This window comes from Microtus oregoni, unplaced genomic scaffold (genome assembly GCF_018167655.1).
Source record: "Microtus oregoni isolate MIOR12 unplaced genomic scaffold, Mior012 000040F_ref0000088, whole genome shotgun sequence".
NCBI lineage: Eukaryota > Metazoa > Chordata > Mammalia > Rodentia > Cricetidae > Microtus > Microtus oregoni.
The window spans coordinates 6380536-6402824 of NW_024543207.1; the positions used below are offsets into that span (position 1 = coordinate 6380536).

Consider the following 22289-nt stretch of genomic DNA (forward strand, 5'->3'; position numbering starts at 1 on the left):
ATATTTTAATGACATTAATCACATATGTAAATTGTTAATGATATCTTGATATGCAAAGCTTGTATGATTAAATAGACAAAACTGCGCAGAGACATTCCCAAATGATGGTTAAGGTGTGTTATCCTTATGGCAATAAACAACGGATAAAGGTATTTGGAGAATCAAGAAAGTTCACTTGCCCTCAAAAGAAATATCTAAAACCGCCCCCCCCCCCCCAACATCCTTGGTTGTTAATATACCTGATCTGTGTGTCATTTGCTTGGCGCTCCGCTAATACTTGTGTTTGGAAGGTCTGGAGTACGGTGGTGCAGGCATATTCATGCCAGAGAAAAGCAAAGAAGTATTTTTTTTTCTTTTTCCTTTCTTTCTTTCTTTCTTTCTGGTTCTTTTTTTTTTTTTTTTTTTTTTTTTTTAATTTTATTGCAAGGAGCAATTGCAGAATCCGCGTTTCTGGGATTGTGTTAGGGACGCAGGCGGATCAGATGGGGCTGATTACCTTAGGATGAAAACAGAGAGTCTTTCTGCCCTGCGGGGGAGGGGACGCCTTTCAAGCGCAGCCCTCCTCTCAGAGGCGCCCTCCCTCGCATTCACTTGCAAATCGCTGTGTGCTGGCAGGAGCCGGCACTTCCAGTCTCTAACCTTCCCATGGCGAGTGCTGCAGCTCCATCAGCAGAACCTTTCTCTCCGAGTGAGGAAGGGCTTTCCCACCCCCCCTTTTCTCCCCTCCCCACCTTCCTTAATCAGAATCACTGAATGAAAGCCAATCAGAGAGAGAGTTCGCCCCGTTTTCTTCGGTTCCCTGCCGTCCAGAGTTAAAAGTGACGCTGAGAGAAAGCTTGAGTTAGACCGAAGTAGAATCAGCGGTAGAAAATAACAGCAGAAAACAAACAAAAAGGGGACAGGGTGACAATCTCTTCAGGGTTATTTTGGCTGGAACCAACTTCCGTTTCCAGAAGCTGATGAAACCAGGTAGGAAGAATTCACCTCTTGTCTTTTAACTCCTTTAAGGTCTTGCGTTTTCTTCCCCTCCTGGGGGGAGATCTATATTTTTTTTTCTTTCTTTTCTTAAGGTATATGTGTAATTATTCCAAAAAGAATGCCTTTTAATAAACAAATGAGCATGCAACTCTTTTTTTTTTTTTTGAGTTTCCTGGAACAACTGCTTTGAATGTAGATAATGCGAAGCCGGATGAATAATATATTATGTTCAACAGTGTGGGTCTTGATATTAGAGTTTTCGAATTCATTCATTCTGAGCAACTGCTGAAAAATATTTACGGAGTGTAATTAGTCATGCTCATTCCTGTTTACCTCTGTTGAAAAGATCAGTTTAGCATGTAGCACTGTTTGCTGTGAACTCTAGCATCAGATAACATTACTTTGCATTCCATATGAACGGATTCCCTCCGCACTTATTCACAGTCATAGTTCATTGTACCTTCAGTAGAAAGAGAAATGACAGGCAGAGGACAGATGCCTTGAAGCTGTGAGTGGTCACTAAGCATCTACATAAAGACAGATTGACATTCATCAGAAACAGGATGGGTACAATTCCTAGGTTCACATTTTCTATGAGTCAGAAATATGAGGGGGTACAATAAAAAGGGGGAGATTAAATACACGCAGTCAGCAGTTGCAGCATTTATTGTCTTTGCTGCAATAAAATCCATATTTTATGTGGTGTTAAGTTAATGCAGCATGTTGCAAGTCTAAATGAATGTCCCCAACAAGTAAGTATTATAGCACTGTAAGCATGGGCCAAAGCAGCAGTCTGTAAGTATTTCCATGCCGCCACAATAAAAACCAACTCTCTCTTTACCATTAAAAGGGGAGAGTCTACAGGTACAGACAAACATCATTTTAAAACTGACCTATCATCTCTTGCTTTCAAAAAGCAGATCTATTTCCTACAATTGTGGTCCTTCATTCCAGTAAAAGCTTCTATTACCCAAAGCTGTGCATGCATTTCTTCTCAGCTCTTTGGAGATGCATTATTTTTTTATCTCATTTTTTTTTCTCTCTTAAAAGATCTATTTTAAAAATAATCTGTCCCTGCGCTGCTGACAACTGTTATACTTCAATGCATATGTTAGGAGACTTTCTCCCTTCACACCATCCCCCTTCTGTGCCTTTCCCTAAAAACGTAGTTACAAGAGCTTCACTGTGGTGGATAATGCTTGGCAAGAGTGTGCTCATTTTTTAGGTCTGGTATGGTGAGGATTTTTAATTAGTGGAACTTTCATGAAAACATTATGTCATTGACAGAGCTGCATGTTCATTTTTAGCTACAGTGAGGAAGGAAAAGGAAGAGACGGTGTCCTAGAGACATGGGTAAATGATAAGTTGCATGGGTAATCTGCACCCCTGGGGTGGTAAATGGGGCACATATGTATTCAGTGTGCAGGGCTAGAGGAAATGCTGGCTGATTTGGGCAGAGAATGGTGAACGGATAGAAAGTGAACAAATGTAAGCAGCCTGTTTGTGGTCAAGGGGCACATCAATTGCAGAAGCATCCCAAGGGTAAAAAGGTAGAGGATTGCTTCCTTTTGCTCTTAACATTTTTGGTTTTTGCCTATGTTTTTAAAGTCTGACTCACTGTCTTCTTGCTTTAAAGAAGACACTTCCTTGATTTCAAATAGTCTCTGTTAACCATTTGACTTCAGTGGTGAACGCATATGCTCTCTCTGCCTCCAGAGAATGGAGAGACATGCATTTTGATTGGGGGTGGAGGGCCTACGACCTGGGAAAACCAAATGACACCCTGTGATTCTATCTACCTGTACATAGATGAAATTAATGGTTAAATCGCCAGGTGCCTGATTAATGCTCCAAGTGAGGCTTTCTGATCGTTACAAAAACCAGTGTTTATTAAGAAGTACAGCATATGCAGACCTGGAAGGTAGTGATTCACTCCCAATTTTTTATCATTATCATCATTATTATTATTATTATTATTATTATTATTAGCCTATAGTTGGATATCATTGTTGGAAAAAAGATTTTTTTTTCTGTCTAGAAAGAGATACAGTTCTGGTACACTATTAAGAAACTTCATGGAATATGAAAAAGGTGTATATACATAGGTCCTTGTTAGAATTGTAATATGTGCAACTGGAAAGGTTAATTGTGAAAGACGTGAATCCTCATAGACTACAAGGTGACGTTCCTGACTTTTACTTGGCTTCCCCTATAAACAAATAGCGAAGGTAAAGTGTATATATCTGGCAGATCTCTTGGCGCAACGCTGTTTCCTGTGCCTCTTAACCTACTTTGCAGTCACAGATATAACAGCACATTCTCTCGGAGCATGTCATTTTTTATATCACATCTTACCACTAGGCGGCAGCACAGGCACAGCTTTGGACAGATGATGCTGATTCAGCAGCTGTGAAACAGGTATTGGTGAAGTGTTCTTCGGAGTCTTTCTAAGGCACAGAAAGACATTAGTGCACACCCAGGATGCAAACTCAGCTACCCTAGTCTGGGCCTTAGGCTTCAAGAGCATCAGCCATCATGTCTTCTTATTTCTACTCTGTAAGTCACATCCTTGCTGATGTCACGCTACACGTGGCTCCAAAATAGTCTCAAGTGCAGAGAGAGAAAATATCATTCGTGTCTGTTATAGGTAATTTAACTCAGTTGCTTAATTTTTCAAGTTCAATCCTATTTTTTAATAATTGCTTTTGACTAATCTGAAATATTGTGAAGAATACGGTTTCTCAAATAAGAGACTACTTGCTATGTGTTTGATTGTAATGAAGTGGACAGAAGTTAAAAAGAAAAGACAGTCCCAAGAGTGAGTGCCTCTTTTCTGCTCTCATGGGTGATGAAGCTGACCAAACACTGATTCAAGTACCATCTAGAGTAACTATTGTGAAAATCTGAATAAAAAGAAAACTATTAAATACAAAATTGCAAAAAAAAAAAGTTGGCTTGAGAAGCTCTGTATTGGTGTATATGAATGACAGTCAAGTGAGCAAGTTCATCTTGACAAAAATCTGGAATCTGTAGAACTAACATATAGTGTGTGTGTGTCTTTCAAAGAGTGGGGTCATGGTCACAGAACTTACTTCTCATGTTCTACTGCTTTCAAATTAATAAGTTCAGCTTTTTCTTTTCCAGTCAACAAGCAATTCCTGTTTCCATGATGGCAATGCCAGCATGGGGTCACCTTGGTAGTGATTTTGGACTCGGTGATAGATTTACTCCTTACTTGACATTTTGCTCTAAGCCCTGAGCCATTCCAAATCAGTTCTTGTCTTGCCTCCCTGGGTGGCTGCCTAAAGCAGAAAGCCATACTCCTTTTGCCAAGCCTTGCTTGGCAACATTCAGTTCAACTAACTCTCACCTACCCAGAGCTGGAAAAGCAGGGCTATCACTTTAAAGTGATAGGTTTCTGTGGAGGAATATACTGAGACATTAACATCAATCTTTAAAATAATCTGGCAGGTCTTAACCATAGCTTTCTAATGCAGCTTTTGCTCAGGTGTTTATTATCCGTTCAGCTTCTCAGAGAAAGATGGGTTTTTGTGGAATTTTTTTAAAAGGAAAATTATTCTCACCGATTCCTTTATAGTTTTGTTCCCTTTCTTTGTTGCTGGATGTGTGATGTACTAGACTCTCTATTACTAAGGACATTTTTGTTAAGCTTTAACTATTCTGGAAGTAGACTGTTAAAAAGAGAAAAATGAACATTGAATATGAGTGAGTGAAATCAAATCACAGCCTGCACCATTTCAGAGGCAACATTCCTGAGAAATAAAGCAGGCTTGTGGGAGGCTGAAATGCCTTCCTGTAGCAATCTCAAGCAGCTAAAAGATTCATATTCTTAAGGAGTTTGTCAGTAGTAACACTATAAAGCACTTTACTAAGTCATGTGATTTCAATGTTCATTTTTCTTTATTTATTTTCTATATGCTGCAGCCCTGTACACTAATGTTAAATGACATTTCAGGCTTAAGGACAGAATGCAGCAGTAGGCTGGGAGATGTAATACAACATTGTCTCTCATCAGGGATTCCAGCACTAGATGACATGTCTAAACACTTCAGAGCATTGCTGATCCTCATAAATTCAACAGAACATCTGCTCCCTCCCTCTCTTTTCTTCCCTCTCTTCCTGGGCACCTCTTTGATTTCCCTTCCTTTCTCTCTCCTCTTCTCTCATTCCTGATCATTGCAAATGTCCAATTGCTTGTGATTTGATCCCCACTCGTGTTTCTATAGCTCTTGTGAGCTTTATGGCCAGTATTTCCACATCTACTGAACCATATATTGGATTCTCGGCCTCATCATGTGCTCTGTAACACGCATGACACTTCTGTTGCCCAGAACATGTCCTATAAACTGAAAGCAATCCGCTTGACTCTGAGGCTTCTAAGGACTGGAAACCGACACCAGCGCAGCACAGTTTCCTGAGAATTCAGCTTTCATTAAGAGAATGCCTCCCGGAAATAATCAGAATGGAGAGTGCATAGTCATGAATTATGATTCTCAGTCCATCAGTTATTGATTAGGAGGCTGTGTTGATTTAGTGTAAGAAGAGAATATTGAAGTGGCTTGACAGAGCTCTGATTTTAAAAAATAAATCAAACACAAATTGCATGCTTCCAGAAAGCAGAACTCCATTAAGTGTGTTGATTCTTTGCTGCTGTGAGAAACAAATATACCAGTTGCTAACCTAAGAAAGGAAGCTGATGGGTGGGGAGGAATCTCCATCCCAGTATTGTTAGGTAAAGAATCCTCATTGCCAAGGACAATGGCACTGGGTTTTGATCCTACTGCATGTACTGGCTTTGTGGGATCCTAGCCTGTTTGGATGTTCACCTTCCTAGACCTGGATGGAGGGGGGAGGACCTTGGACTGCCCACAGAGCAGGGAACCCTGACTGCTCTTAGGACTGGAGAGGGAGGGGGAGGGAAGTGAGGCGAGGGGAGTGGGGGGAAGGGGAGGGAAAAGGGAGGCGGGGAGGAGGCAGAAATTTTTAATAAAATAAAATAAAAAGAATCCCCATTGCTCCTCGGCTCTGAGTGGAAAGTTTGGTGAGAAAGTAGAGCAACAACCAGGTTAAACAGAATGTGTGACAAACTGAACTAATGAACAAGTAAATATTTTAACTTGAGCTATTTTGGTAATTCTCTAAAGTGTTAACCCAGTAGGTATAAATACAGAAATTTGATTGAGCTGTCAGAATAGATCAAAGGCAGTCAAAGTATCTACTTAGGACATCCAATGTTCTTAGCATATTTTTGTGTGTAATCCTAACAAAAGCTCTGTAAAATCATTACTACGTTTAATTAATCTCTTAATTAACTTCTGGTTTCTTGCAACAGTCTCATGTTGCTCATCTTCCGGTTGCTGGGGTTACAGGTATGAATTACCACACGCAACTATAGCCTAAGCAGGAAAGATGATGGGTCAATGGTTAGGAGCACTGCATGCTCTTCTCTAGCAGATGGATGCAGGCTCCATTCCCAGCTCCCATATAGTATGGTGCCTCCCAACTATCAATAACTCCAATTCGAGGAGTTCCAGGAGATTCAGACTTCTACTATGTTCAGAAGGGTCCAGCTGCTCAGTTGGTACCTAGAGACACTTGTATGCCAGACACCCATACTTATATAATACAGATAAAATGGAAACATTAAAAAAAATCAAACATTTTTTCTTGTTGTTCCATTTCCAATAAAATCAAGGGAAATAAACTTTCAGTTTTAACAGTATGGGTTATGGGATTTTTAAAAGTTATAAATATTTCTAAAATTCTAACTCACCTTCCAAATTTAAGATAATTGCCTTCTAAAGATAATCTTTAACAGCCCCACACTTTAGAAAATTGAAAAATTTGAACTCTGCTAAATTTTCAGGATTTTGTATTTCCATATATTTTTGTATTTCTATATTAACCTACCAGTTATATTCATTATTTTACTAGTGTATTTTATTTAACAAATAAAAACATTGCAATTTTACTATATTTAACCAAACGAATTTAAAGTAATTCTTAATTAAATTAAAAACATGAATGTAGCAGTTTTTAACAATGGCGTTTCTTTGCTTAGCAATGATGTAAGGTAAAAATTTCCAAGGTATATTTAGAATAGTTTAATCAATTGAAAGAATAGGACCCATAGTTTAACTATTAATGTAGTCAAGTATAACATCTTTGCCTCTATTTTTTACTTATTTCTAAAGCGTAAGTTGGAGATTATTCTTGTCCTGTAGTTTTGAACCCTGCCAAGTATTATAGAGGACACCACCACCATGCAGATCTGATTCTTTTCAGCATTTAGTATCCTAAATGTAAAGGAGACTTTCTCATAAAAACTTAATGAAAGCATTACTATTTAGTTTTAGACAAGGAGCCAGTGCTGACCTACAGCTCAGTATGTAGTTGAAAGTGATGTTCCTATTTCCACCAGAGTGATGTTTTTATTTCGTTACTGTGTTCTTGTGCACTCATGTGTGCATACGATTGTGTATGTGCCTTGCATGCCATGCACATATGTGGAGGTCAGGGGACAACTTGCAGGAGTCAGTTCTCCTTTCAGCTTGGACCTGGAGACTGATGGACATCTGTCCTTCCCGAAAGTCCCTTTCCCCTCTCCACAAATTGCGACAATAGGAAAGATACCCTTTTTTTGGAAAAAATATTTATTTACTTATTTTTACTAACTCTTCTAGAATTTTGTTCACTATTTTGAAAACATAGAAATATAATTAAATCACTTTCTCCCTCTAGTTCTCAGTTCTCCTGCCTGGAACCTCTCCTATGTCTCCTACTTTCAACTTGCTAGCATCTTTTCCATCTTTTCCCTTGATTATGGTTCTTGCATATACATATGTTTATGTGTCTGCTTGTAGTACATGTGCATATATATGCAGACAGAACCTGCTGAGTCCATTCCTGTTACTTGTCTCTATATGGTTTCAGAGCTCATAGCCTGCATTGGACAAGCAATAATGGGGCTCACCTTGTTCTTCTCTCCACAGTCATTATTTACCTCTAGTTCTCTGTCTATGGCTGGGGCCCTTTAAAATCCCCTCCTTCCAAGCTAGCATGCTCATTGGTGGCGTCATTGTTCTGGTCTTATTTATGAAGTCCCTTTAGCTTCCCAATTAACAACCTGGTATTCTGGCTCTTTCTATTTTCCCGATCCTTCTTGTCTGTGTTCTCTGAGCCCCATGTAGATGCAGAGGCTGTGATGTAAGTAGGTGTATCCTTTGGGGCCAGGTGTTCAGGTTCTGTTGATCTCTGTATTGTATCCAGCTGTGGTTTTCTGTGATGGTCCATATTTGCTGTAAAGTGAGGTTTCTTTGATAATGAGCAAGAGTGACACTTTTCCAAGATGACTCAAAGGAAATATATTCACCATGAACTAAACTTTCCCCACATTTACCCCCTACACCCCTCCTCATCCGATCTCTCTCTGTCTCTGTCTCTCTCTCTCTCTCTCTCTCTCTCTCTCTCTCTCTCTCTCTTTCTGTCTCCCCAGAGTTTCCAGTTGATGATACCCAAATATTCAGAGTTTGGGAGCCTTAAACTAGAGAATGGTGGAACTGCCAGGCAGTGCACCCTTAAAGAAAACTGACTTTTTCTTTCCAAGCAACCATCAATAACAAATAGGTCTTCAGCTGGTGGTGGAACTTAGTGACCAATTAGCTGCTGTGATTTTTGCATGGTTTGAACTTGCACAGATTTTGTGGATTCCACCCAATCATCATGAGTTTATATGTGCTCTATCCAGAGTGCATTGTTTTGTAGGGAGGGATTTTTATTTCTTTGCTTCAATAATTTTTGGTTCATTATTTTAAAGAAAAAAATGCTCATTGACTCAATTTCAAACTCTTCTCCAAGTTCCTCTATTTTTCTTTTTTTCTTTCTGTGGTGGTTGTGTTGAAGGTTTGATGTGGGGCAGGTCTCAATATGGAGCTGTCAATTTCCTGGAATTCACTATGTACATAATTTTGGCTGTGACTTGTGCAGCTCCTTTGAACTCTTCTGTCCTACTGAATGCTGAGTTTATAGGAACACATCTACATGCTTATGTTTTCTGTTCCTTTTACCTCTTGTATGTGTGGAGTTTCTACAAAAGTCTTACACTAAGGACATGATTTCCACCTTTTCTAATCTAATTTTTTTTGGTGTATTGTCAGACAAATAAATAAATAAAATTCCACACCCACAAGAAACTTTTCTCTTTTAGCCAACATCTTTATAAAACATGTTTTGATTTTTAACTAGAAATAAATAGTTCTACATAATATTTAATCATTTATAAACCTTAACTAACTTGAGACTAGACACAAATATTCTGGAATAGATATAACATACACATGTATATCTACACACACGTATGCATAGTATTGAGAGCACATACATATAAATATATACACTAAAGACATGAAAAGGTGCTCAAGAATACTAGGAAGCACACATATGTACATATGTGTGTGTATAATTCATCACTTAGGTGAATATGTATGTATAGATATTTTAATATATATATATACATTATGAATTTAAAATCATGTTTAATTTTTCCTTAGAGTTATCTGATTATATGTGGTTAAAATCTAAAATCCAGCCCACAGAAAGTGTCAAGTTTTATGAATGGGAACTATAAAGAGTTAAAACTTAGACAGGACTTCATCTAACTTTAAAGTGAAAGGTTAGATCCAGCCTGTTTCTAGTAGGCCAAGGAAGATAAAGGTATGAATGAAAAAAGCCTTCCACATTAAGTAAATTAATTACAACTTTACTTATGAACCACTATCCCATGGCAATCATTTATTAATATTTTCTGCTTTAATACTGTCAATGGCATAATATTATGATATCAATTTAATTGCTTTTTGATTTTTAGGGCCTCGTGTATTGTACATCTTTTAGGTTTTTTTTATTTTCTCTTCCAAATTTGAATGCTTTCTTCGAGTCTGTGTACTGACTTCTTAGTTTCATGCCTTTGGGGGAAGGATGATGAGCCACCACTTTGGTGTCATAGCCAGCCATATAGGCTCTTTAAAAGAATGTGAAATGTTAATAGTTATATGGTCCAAAATAGAAATATCAGTAGTGTTCTTTGAAGTTTACTATTTTATGTTCTATTTGTAAAATTAGCATGAAATCAAGCAGAAGTCAATTAGTTCTTTATCTAATGCAGTTGTTTTTAGTGGTCCATACCTCCCACCCCCCAAGAAATATCTCTAAGTATCTTGTGCTGGACATAAACTTATGGTCCTTCTGTCTCATCTCCTTTTTGGCTGAGATTATAGGCATGTGTCTCCATACCCAAGTGGTCTTTCAACATGACTGTCAATTGCATGCATACTAAAAAAATAAAAACTACTTAACTATTAATTTCATTCACTAATTTATTCTCAAGCTCAAGCATCCTTTAGCTGCCTAATAAATGTCAGCTCTCCTTATATCATAAGATAAATATTAGGAGGAGAAAGGACAGGGTTGGGGAATTGATGGTAACCATAGGCTGCAGAGGGTGGGTGTGAGATGCTTTATGACATAGTTTACTATCTTATTCTGGCTGTGATAACTGATAAACACTAGGTACTTTTAAACTGCGTAAGATGAGACTCCTTTGCCTCCATTAAACTTTATTATTGTATTGAACACTGCATTGCTTGTTTTAAGAAACTATTAGGGTGAATTATCTGCTTGGTTCCAATTCCTTTCTGTTTAGCCTCAGTTTTTTTTTTTTTTTTTTTTCTGATGGAGTCTCAAGAGTGTACCATGAACTGTGCTTCTGCAGCAGCAGACCCTCTGTGGATGATCTGTGCTGCAGTTTGATTTGCAGCAGCTAATTTTCACCTTGCAGATGCAGGACACTCTGTGGAACGAAACGAAGGTACAATGCTGAGACTAATGGCCCATACCAGAGAAGTAACGGAAAATGGATGTACATGAGTGCAAACTATACTCCAAAGTGTCATCACTAAAAATTGTTAATAGGAGTTCTCACACCCTCAAATACTGAAAAGCTGCGTGCTTAGTCGCTTCGGAAAGGTTTCCCTTGCAAAGACTGTAGAGGGGATTTTTAATAAGGAGTCTACATGAAGAGAAAGCAGCAAATCAGAAACATTGAGATTCTCTTTGTTAGAAAATATAATGACCTTAACCTGTGTATTCTCCTACTGACTTTTAATGGCAAAAGCAAGGAGCATGGCACCAGTCTGTCTGAATTAAAATTGTAACTGTACCACTTATCATACACTTAATATTTAATACCATTGGAAGCTTTTTTTCATCAGTTAAATGGGGTTAATAGGTATACTTTTGTAATATGACAATTTTCATGATTAATAGAAGCAATTACCATAAGTCTAAAAATGTACCAAACATTAGTTAACATACAATCTATGTTCTAGTATGACTTTAATTGTTATTGTTAAATATTATTATTATTGCTATAATTACTCCATATAAGTTCATGTAACCTATGTCTTCTTCATTAGCATTAAATGTGTTTCATTTTTCCCTCAGAAGACCAGCTTCATGTATTCTAATTTTTAAATTTCAAATTAAAATATTTTAACTTATGCCATGAAATATTAATTTTGTAATTAAGTTAAATCGAGAGAGTCTAGCTATTATGATTTTAGTACTGGAATTTTACCAATAACAGTATTCTTCATTCTTACTGTTTTCTGTAAAATGGGAGTTTGAAACACAAAATTTCCAAGGACTTGGTGCGTTTGCCTATTTTAATTGAAATAGCCTCATTCTATCTATTATTGTAACTGGAAAGAGGTCTGAACGTACGAGTTACAAACATATCCATCCCCCAACGATTGGGAAAATGTCAGCGCATAAGGAGTTGAATGAAAGCTGGAAACTTAAATTGCATTTTCCGATGGCCCTTGCAAGAACCAGGGCATTAATGGATATGAATGTTGAAAAGGATGTGAGGAGCCCGAAACAGACATAGAGAAGGGAGGAAGCATTAGAACGAAGACCATGAACTATTGTGATTTCCATAAGCCACATAAACTCAATCAGGTGAAATATGAGCTCGTTTTTCTTCTGTAATAATGACCGTTTTCTCAGATTTTCCTTTTTGAGGTCACTGCCTCTGTTCACCACTCTGATGACTTCAAGGAATGATTCTGGCAAAGTTTTGATGCCTATGAATCTCAAGAATCATTTTGCAGTCAGTATTACAAGATGAAAGGTCAGTGAGTTACTGTTTTCCCAGATTAGGTTTATGAAATTGTCTAATGAAGAAATAAAACCTGCTGCAAAATGTGAAAAACTGAACAGGTTTTATTTAGCTAATCCATTCCTGTCATTCTTTATGTTCAAGGTGATACAAAGACCCATCCAACAAACCACTGTTGCTAGTTTTTTCTTCCTTTTGGAAGGGTAATTTAAAATTCACCAATGACTTTACTTTTGGATTTTGATTTTCAAAATCAGTTTTTATCTTTCAATTTTTCTTAAATCTTAAGAGAGGTTCTTATATATATTTTATAAACTTACACTTGGATTGAGTATAGTGCCTCACACCTGGAACTGAACCAGAAGTCTATCAAACTCCACCTACTACAATGAAGGTCCTGGCCAGATTAAGTTATAGATAAAATGCTAGCTAAATGAAATAAAAACAAACAAACAGAAAAGGCAAACCACACCTTCTACAAAGTGCATAGAATTAAAGGACATTCTTCTCCCTGCCTGTCTGTAAAAATAAGCACAACAACAACACACATTACCAATGTTTATGACAGATGTAATTTTAGAGAACACAGAAAAGCTGGTTTTCAGTTTTTGTCATGGTGCTATATTCATAGGTGACCTCTAATCCAGCACAATTTATTTAATCAAGGGAAGCCTGTTTTATCAGTGCTAATCCTGCTTGTATTCAGTAGCATTTACATCTACAGCTTCACTTTCATGTTTGGGTAAATGATCCTGCTTTATAGCTGACTGATTAAGAAGGCTAATTCAAAATACCATATACATTTTAATGCTAGTCTACTTGACTACCTAAGTATACTTGATTAATAGGCCTCTCAAGGCTAGAGAATTAGTTACAGAATTCTTTAATCATACTAGCGATAAAGTTCATTAGCTTGCATATATTTTCCCTTCATTTAATTGAAGAAAATGAGGAGAAAATGTACAAATATTAGTGGGGAAATTAATTTTAAAACTTTAAGAAAAATGTAATTGAATTGTTAGTTATACAAATGGTTCAGACTTTGTAAAGGTTTGCAAGTATTTGATGGGATTTTTTTTTAATGTGTTCAGTTTAAAAACACATGAATTAGATAGGGAAATGCTGATAGGATTGAGATGAGTTCACATTTGAAGTATTGACCCATTGATAGGTAAACTGCAGCTAATATTTTTGGTACATTTACATTCAAATTTCGAGTGACACACAGTGGTGTTTGGGGCCCCCTAGTGATCATATTGTGCGAATTAGAGACCATACCTTAATTTAAGATTTTTTTTTTTCAGTTAACACTGTTCTTCAAAGTTCTGAAATAGTCAACACAGATATCTAGTTTTTAGGATGTAGTTGTATTATTTTTATAAAGCAGTTTCTCATATCAAAATTAGGAAGGCCTACTTAGAGTTATATCCAATGAAAATAAAAGTAAAGGAAAGTTGATATTTAATATATATGTGTATTATTCTAAGAAAACAAAAATTGTTACAATATTTGATGAAAAAGTGAATCACACAGACTTTCTCTCAGAAATGACAGTGAACCCAGTGAAAAACTCCGTAAATCCCAGCAATTAATAACTGTTTTCCAGGTCTCTCCTATTTCAGAACTTCGAAGAACAGTAAGAATTTGGAAGATAGATTGTTTCTATGAACTTTTCATTATTTACTTTGTTATCTGAATGTAAATGAGGAATCTCAGCAAATTACATTCTTATATCCCAATCCCATAGCAAGAGATGAGTATCAAATTGTCCCAAGTTTTCCATGTATTTAGTTGGACCTACACTTAGAATTTCATCGCTTTCTATACATTCACCTGATGTCCTAATTATTAGTTATCATCCCTGTCCTAAAATTTCCATTTCAAGACTGGACACAAAGTAGCTTAATCAAATGTAGGGTATAAAGGAACCACTAAGGGTTGGCCCTCTACAGCATGAGGATCACTTGTCTTCATTAAGAGAATAGAGCTAGACAGGAACCAAAGCGTCCATCTACAAGTCTCAAGACAGCTTCTGAACATCATCCCCCTGGAATGTGTTAAAACCGTGCATTTTTCATTGCTGGCAGAAAGTCATTTTCTCTTTCTGCTTGAGCCTCTGAGACAGCCTTGTGACATAAACAAGTGGTCAGAATGTTTGATTTCTCATGCTCGGGCCAAATGACAGACTGAAAACACTGATTACTTCATTCCCATTAAACCACACAGTTTCTATCAACAAAACCTCTCCTATTCTAAAGATATTACTATTGATTTGCTTCTATTGTAAAAAGTCTGTTATTTTTCTATGCAGTGGTTCAAACACAGTGTTACTTCAAATGAGTATATATTTACCTAAATCCTCAAAGCAAAATAAAGATAAAGTACTGCATTTAGAGTTGAGAAAATGTTCGAAGTTAAGTGAAAACATTTTATGATGTTGTGGTGCCATTTAATTTTTCTAATTCAGGTGATACAGTGTTGTTTTTAAGTAAATAGACAATTTATGATCACAAATGTAGAAAGAAAAATAATGAAAGTCAGCACCCGCAGGAGTGAGAAGCATGAAAATACACTCAAAGTATTAATCGAAGTATTTGTTCAAAACTTTTCCCCTTAAAATATAGTATAACTGTATTTGTTAAAGATAATCATCATGAAGAAGAAGGGAATTCTCCCTTTTAGCTGGCACTGAGGACACTCTTTGCTACCTACCATTTTCAGAGATTTGTAGCTGCATGAGTAGACTCTTAACTCCTTTCTCACTCAGATATAATTATTTGCCATAGCATTTTAGTTTCATCTCTGTTAGAAGGAATGTGCTTTCTCTTTGACTACAGGTCCATACCACAGATAGACTTCATGTCTCATAGGAGGCTCCTCCTTCAGGGATGGGGCAAATTAAACCCTCAGAGGTGTGCAAATTCTTCTGTTAGTGACTAGTTCACATCTTCTTCCCACTGCATCTCAAATGACTCCTCAAATCACATAACTATACCTTTTGTGGGGGCCTATGCACTTAGACTTTCACCATTGCTCCTAAGGGAGAGCTTGGAAATCTTGGCAAAGGTGTTCAGTTTAGGTAGACTTCAGCTATATCCTTTGCAACATGGGATAATGATATGGCCATATTCTAAGCAAGCTACAGGGATTAGATGATGCTCTAGTAAAGGTCTCTGGAAGGGGTTTTGTGATTGCAAAGTCTACTATATGTTACTAGCACTATTGTTGTCTCACTTGAGGAAATCCAAATTCCTTCTTCAATCTATTGAATCATTATAGGGTCTTTAGACCTCTTAAAATTAACTTGCCTTGGAATATAAGTAGATAAAGATATTCATTTTCAGTTCTTGGATAACAAACAGGCTTTACTTTATCATTTTAACTCCTTTAATCTCTTTCCTTTTCTTATTTTAGTTACTTTACCCAAAGGCCTTTCTTGCTAAGATTTATGTGTAAATCAAATAGGCTTCAGATATTATTTTTTCATTAAGATGTTCCCTGAGGTCTCCACTTTAGCTTGGAGGTACTCTTATAGATCCAAAGTCATGCCTCTTTGTTTACAATTCCTTCCTGATGGGAGTCACTGCTAGCTTTGACTTGACTCGTGTGTGTGTGTCTATGTGTACACAGCACTGTGTGTGTATGTGTATATTTTTATGCATGCACACATGTGCATATGTGTGTGTAGAGCTTAATCATTTCAAATGTTCTCTCAGAGCTTGGGCCATTCTTGTTTTTATCTACAATTTTACCACTTAGCTCACTATGTTCACATATTAGCAAAGGTGTGATAAGGAGATACCAGGATCACATGGGGAAAAGTATATTATGGCTTCCATTTCACAATTTATACATATTGAAAGTTTAAAGGACTCATGGAAGATCCAAAGGTATACTTTTTCTTATTGTTTCACCTGGCCAACTTCTTATGTCCATTTTAACATGAATCACTTTTAATAAGAAAAAAATCTAAAGCACATTTGTTCTTTAAAAAAAACTGTCTAATATAGTTGGGCAGTGATGGTGCACATCTTTAATCAGCACTGAGGAGGCAGAGGCAGGTAGATCTCTGTGAGTTCAAGCCCAACCTGGTCTACAAGAGCTGGCTCCAGGACAGGCTCCAAAGCTATAGAGAAACCCTGTTTCAAGAAAAATAAAATTATCTTATTTGTTCAACTTACCTCATCCTACATTTATAAGATTATAATATTTGTCATATGTCCTGGCTACCTATATTTAAAAATTCTTGCTGAATGATTTGGTGTGATCATCAGATTAACAGTAATAACTAGACACTACTAAAATGTTTTCACATATAAGCTCACAGATTCTAAAATGATTTAAGTTAGAGTTTACAAAGCACATCTACAATGGCAATTATTTATTATTTAAAGTAAGTTCATTGTTAGGGACATTACCCATCTTTGTGATCTTTTGAATTCAGTTATATTAGGTCTCTAGAGCTGTGTCTTGTTCTAAGCACATGTTCTGCATAGAGCCTTCACATTACACCCTGAACAGAATATAAAAAGAAAAAGATGTCTTTGAGAAAGTGTTCCTAATGTGTGATTAAGGAAACTAGAATGAGCCGGCTGTAACTTAGTTTGGGCTGGAGGTGTGATACCGGAGCAAAACAGGTCAGGTCTGTCTTCATGCCCCTATGTAAGTGAGCTGAAGTAATGGAGAAATGTCAGAAGAGGATTTTAAATAATAGCTATTTTGAAAAGACAAAGCAAATTAAATATTTTGGTCATTTTTCCAGCTGCTAACACAGACTTTAAGTTTGAATCAGAGAATAATTGGGGCTGGTGGCAAGATATATAAAAGTGAGATTTTTAAAGATTTATTTACGTATTTATTTATTATGCATTGAGTGTTCTGCCTGACTGTACTCCTGCACACCAGAAGAAAGCTCCAGATCTCATTACAGATGGTCATGAGCCATCATGTGGTTGCTGGGAACTGAACTTAGGATCTCTGGAAGAATAACCAGTGTTATTAATCTCTGAGCCATTTCACCAGCCCCTGCAAGCTATAAAGAAAATTAAGTATCTGTGGTCGAAATTTGGTGTGGTTGATTGTTGTCTCAGGTTTGGTTCAGTAAATTTGTTTAAGGAAGTCCTTTTTGCTTGAAGAGGCAAGCTGGTGTCTGTGAGTTGATGTTCCTGCTCAGACTTGATCTCACTGTGGAGAGATCTGTTGGAGAGATTTTGCTGACCCTGGAATCCGAGGAGATTGCAGTTTCACAACAATGAATGGAGTTCTCAGGTTTCTTTTGGGAACATCTGAAAAATTCTGCTACTCTTATTGCTTAACCTTTAGCCTTTAAATGGACAAATTTCCCATCAAGTCTGCAGACCCACAGCCCATGACAGTGTACAGATTTGAGCAGGATTCTGACTCAGTTTCAAGAAAACTGAGTCACAAAAGAAAGACAGGTATGCCAGGCTTCTTGTTGTGTCTTCCTTTGTTGAGGAGGGGTGGGTATTTGCTTCCTTATGTTGCTTAAATTTGTCTCCAACCCTGTATTGAAAGTGTTCAATCCAGGACAAAGGAAGACAGGTATGCCGAGCTTGTTGTATTTCATTTCCTAGGGAGATGTGAATAAGTATTAGGTCACCCCATAAAATATCAGGCACACCACAGAGATGATTCCCCACAAGACCAGATTTTTCTTGACCTACTGAGTTAATAGCAATGCCCTCCGGGACTGTGTGAAGGCCTAATTACATAGCACAGTCCTCTCAAAGTAGCCCCATGACTGACAGGCCTCCCTAGGGCGAATGACACCTCATGAAGGCTGCCTATTTGAAGCTCCATGTCCAACCTGCAGTTCACTCCTGATGGAACTTCATTTCCCTAGAAATTGTTTATTTCATTTATAGTTTTGGTAGGGGGCTTTCCATGACTTGAAACTTCTCCTTTTCCTTTTTTTTTTTTTTTTAGATTTTTAATATAAGTCCATAATTTTCCCGCTTCCCTTTTCTCCCTCCAAACCCGCTCACACACCCCTCTTTGCTCTCTTTCACATTGATGCCTTTTTTATCATTAATTGTTGCTATAAACACACGTGTTTGTGCACTCGCGAGTGCCCGCATGTGTGCATGTGTGTGTTCCTAAATACAGACTGCTAAGCTTATATATTGTTATTTGCATGCATGTTTTCAGGGTTTACCACTCGGTTTGGCCCAATGGGTGTGCTCTCCCTCCAGGGAGACTGTGGCTTTTAAGCTTCCGCGGTAGCCTGTGTTTTATGAGCCTCCATCTTCTTTCAGGGAGAGAATGTCTTCACTCTGAGAAAATAGCTATACAACAGACAAGATTGACAAGCTCAAAAATGTGTTATTATTTTAAAAGACCTTAAGATTAAAATATGTCAAATGAAGCTGGCTCCAAAGGCCCATAATTGTGATCCTAGGAGTTTGGTGACCGAAGCTAAAGAATCCAGGGTTGGAGACCCATTTAGGCAACATAATGAAACTCCTGTATCAAAATATATCAAATGAGCCCTACCTACCCACCCCTCCCCAAAATATAACAGCAGCAACAACAGCAATAAAACTCAACGTGAAGAATATGGTAATAAAAATTATATTTGGCATTTTAAGTACATAAACTAGCAATTTAATATGCGTATAAAATATTTGTCATTCAACTAAAATCTAATATTTCTTTGAAGTCAGTCAAACAGGATAAAAGAGAAGTTATACCAGCGATCTCTGTGTGTATTTCTTTGCCCATTTCCTACCCCAGCAGTTTTGTTTTATTGTAAAGCTTTAAATACACATGCAATCTGATTTACCACTTGATGTTTTCAGTTTTCCCTTTGGGATCCAATTCCTCAACATTTGCACCCTGCCTAGCACCTTCCTCTGCTGACGGAGGCAGGCTTTTCCTCTGCCTATGCTTTCTGATGGCGGTCTGGCTTTCCACATATATAGGCACAGAAGTTCACCCTGCCAAGTTAGTGTGAGGAGTCTGACATACTGTTTAAACTGATTTAAACTGTTTCTTTAAATCCTGATTTACTTCAGACTCATGTGTGTGATCACAGAATGACTTATTGGTGTCAGTCTCTGATATTACTTTATTGCATGCTTCTGTAGTAGTCATACGTGGTTCCAGTTACCGGCCACATGTGAATTAGCGCCTAGGCATAAATCTTTCTTTCTCTTTTTATTACCACTATACTAAAGCAGTAGTCAAAATTTAACTCTTTATGAAGTGAAAACATAGACAATATCAAAGTTTATTAGTAAATTTTGTTATTTTGTAATTTCATGCATGTACCTTATGTATTTTAATCCTTTTAGTTGCTATTTCCTCCCAACCCCAATCAGCTACCTCCACTATAAGCATACACCCATTATTAATTTTATTTTGGGGCCCCATGGAGTGTAATCAAGTCACTTGGATGACTTTGAGTTTAGAACTAACTGTTAGAGCCTGGTAAGCTTGGGCGTAGGTATACAATTGGGTGCCATGGTCCCCCTCCCCCAGAATCTGTCAGTTGGAAATACATAAGCTGTATGTGATGGGGATTCTCTTCTCCCTCCATAGCTGATAGTTAGGAGAACTTGGATTCCATTGATCCAGTGCAAGTGTACACAGCTGCTATAAGTTCTTGACTCTCTCATGATTCAAATACAGCATTTAATTGCTGCTCTCCCAGTCCTGAACTCATATTCTTTATGCCTTCCTTCCCCTTTCCCAATGTCCCCCAAGTCCAAAGGATTAGTATAAATAAATATCAACTTTCAAGTTTATCTTTACAAATGAGATTGTATACATACATAATCATCTATCTATATCATTTGTCATCTATCTATATTTATATTTATACACAACAGGCGTATGCCCTACAAAATACACATTGGTTATAATTTATCCTATCATGCTTTCATTTATGTAAATGATATATCAATATTAGTGTCTTTTTTTTTTACAGAAAGGTTTAAAGCAAGTGATTAGATAATGATAGTGTGATAATGATAGCTATCAATTATTTAACATTTTCTGCTTTCCAGACAGTGTGCAGAGTGATCAGTGTGTGGTGTTTCTTTTGTTGTCCTGTTTCAGAAAGTCAGTGTTATTAGGGAACTGAGGATCAGACACATTACTCAATGTTCACAGATCACAGAGCTGTTATGAGAGAGAGTTGGTATATATCTGTTAATACATCCTTGTTTCTCCATCCATAGTTTTCTTCCATATTTTAAAGTTTGAAATATAAAAAGGAGAAACTATGAGATTAAATTGCGTGGAAATATTTGAAATTGCAAGAAATGGACAATTTTAAACATTGTGTGATTTTTGCCAAAATGTAGCTAGCATAAGGGTTGTCAAAATCCAGGAGCAATAAAGAACAAGAAAATAAATTCTAAGTGAAAGAAGTATGATAAAATCATCAAATCAAAACACCACTGTTTTATCCTGGCACTCTGCACTAGTTTTCCATATTCTCAGTTGAACAAATAATGTATATACTGAAATGTTTAGAGAATATTCTTTTAACTTTACTGATAAAAGTAGTCACAGTGGTCACTTGTGAGTAGAAGGGTCAAGGAATGCACCTGTCTACAGTTTAAGGGCTATTTTCTGTCTGTACATTTATTTTCGAGAACTTTGTGGAGTATTGAGTCCATGTAAAACAAATTTTTAAAATTCTCTTCAGTCATCCTTAAGATCAACGGACATGGAAAATGACAAGGATCCCAGATGTTTTGTAACAAAACATCTTGTCTATCAAGAGGTCTGGGTGTGCACATACGCATGTGACATCACTGCACTGAGCCTTAAAAAGCTGATAAATTATGACAGAGTAAGTTAGCAACTGCTGCTCCTCATATGACTGCGAGTATAAGAGGAATATTGTATTTTTATAATGGTTCATTTTTAGAAAACCATATTAAAATTGCAAAATGCTGATCAGTATTTTGCGAACATAATTTAGGTAAAACAGAAAGAAAAACTGCTGGCTTTTTTGTGATAGTAAGAATAGGTTTAATATAGTCATGTGTTTAAGAGTCGTGACGATACTCTCAAAAATTTTTCTCATGTCATTTCAGGACCCATTTTTCTAGTGGATCATTGTCTCTTTTATATTTCCTGTGTTTTTCTAGGTAAGAAGGTGGGTGGATATCTTACGATTATTTTCCCCAAATAAGAATCAATTGACATTTTGGTGAGCTGTGTGGGTTACGTGAGCATGGTTTTCCACAAAGAAAAGTGGGTGACGACTTTAATGTTGCCATGTATCTTAATGACTAAAGCTTCCTCTTGTGTACATCCATACTGAGTCAGCCACCACTTCATCTTTCTGAACAAGAGGAATTGACTCCATAATATTCATTCATTTGTTTTAACTTGGATGATTATGTGTCCTGTTTACCTCTTGAGTGTTGGCCTTCTGTGTTTCAAAGCTTGAATGTCATTTTACTAAAAAAATTTCCTCCAACTTTTAGACTTTTTAAAATACATTTTCCAGTACCAGTATCTGACTTATCTTAGTCAAATAGTTCTTACATCTACATATGGAGACTCAAGGGATATACAAGAGAATGAACCTTCATAGAGTAACCGATATATCGAACCATATTCTTTTAATGATCATCTGAATATTGACTTTAGAAAGTGAATTCATCCAGCACCTATCTGTTTAGTACCCCTCCATATCAGCTACTGCTGTTTGGCCTCTTTCTCAGACACTTGTTCTTTTAGTTGTGTGATTTGCGTGCAATAATGTCCAAGTTGGGTCTCAGATTATAACTAAAGAGCAAGAAACGCTGTGTACTTTGACAAAGATAAAAACAGTATTAACGGTATACTCTACCAATTCCCTTTAATAGTCTAGAATTGATTTATTGCATGTTTTTATCTAAACCTTTTATGAACCTATTATATTTTTAGTTCGCTACTTCCATGAACACTCCATCTAATAAATAACACAGCATGGCAAATCCATTACTTTCCCCAAATTTATCTCTTTTAAACTTCAAAGGGTACCCTTAGACCCTGTGTAATTGAGTTTGTACATAGCTTGGCTTTCACACTTTCCACCTTCTTCATGATTTAATAGATGTCAGAGTTTCTAGATTGAAGATTCTAATCTCTA

At 36.9% G+C, this 22289-nt stretch overlaps 1 protein-coding gene across 1 annotated transcript in view; it reads left to right on the plus strand.

The window, feature by feature from the left end:
• The first annotated feature begins 602 nt into the window (after nt 1-602).
• Cdh10 (cadherin 10) overlaps nt 603-22289 on the plus strand; it is a 179780-nt gene continuing 158093 nt past the window's right edge. The window contains exon 1 of the mRNA XM_041632178.1: nt 603-969. The gene's annotated coding sequence lies outside the window, so the exon portion shown is untranslated. The remainder of the gene's footprint in view (nt 970-22289) is intronic.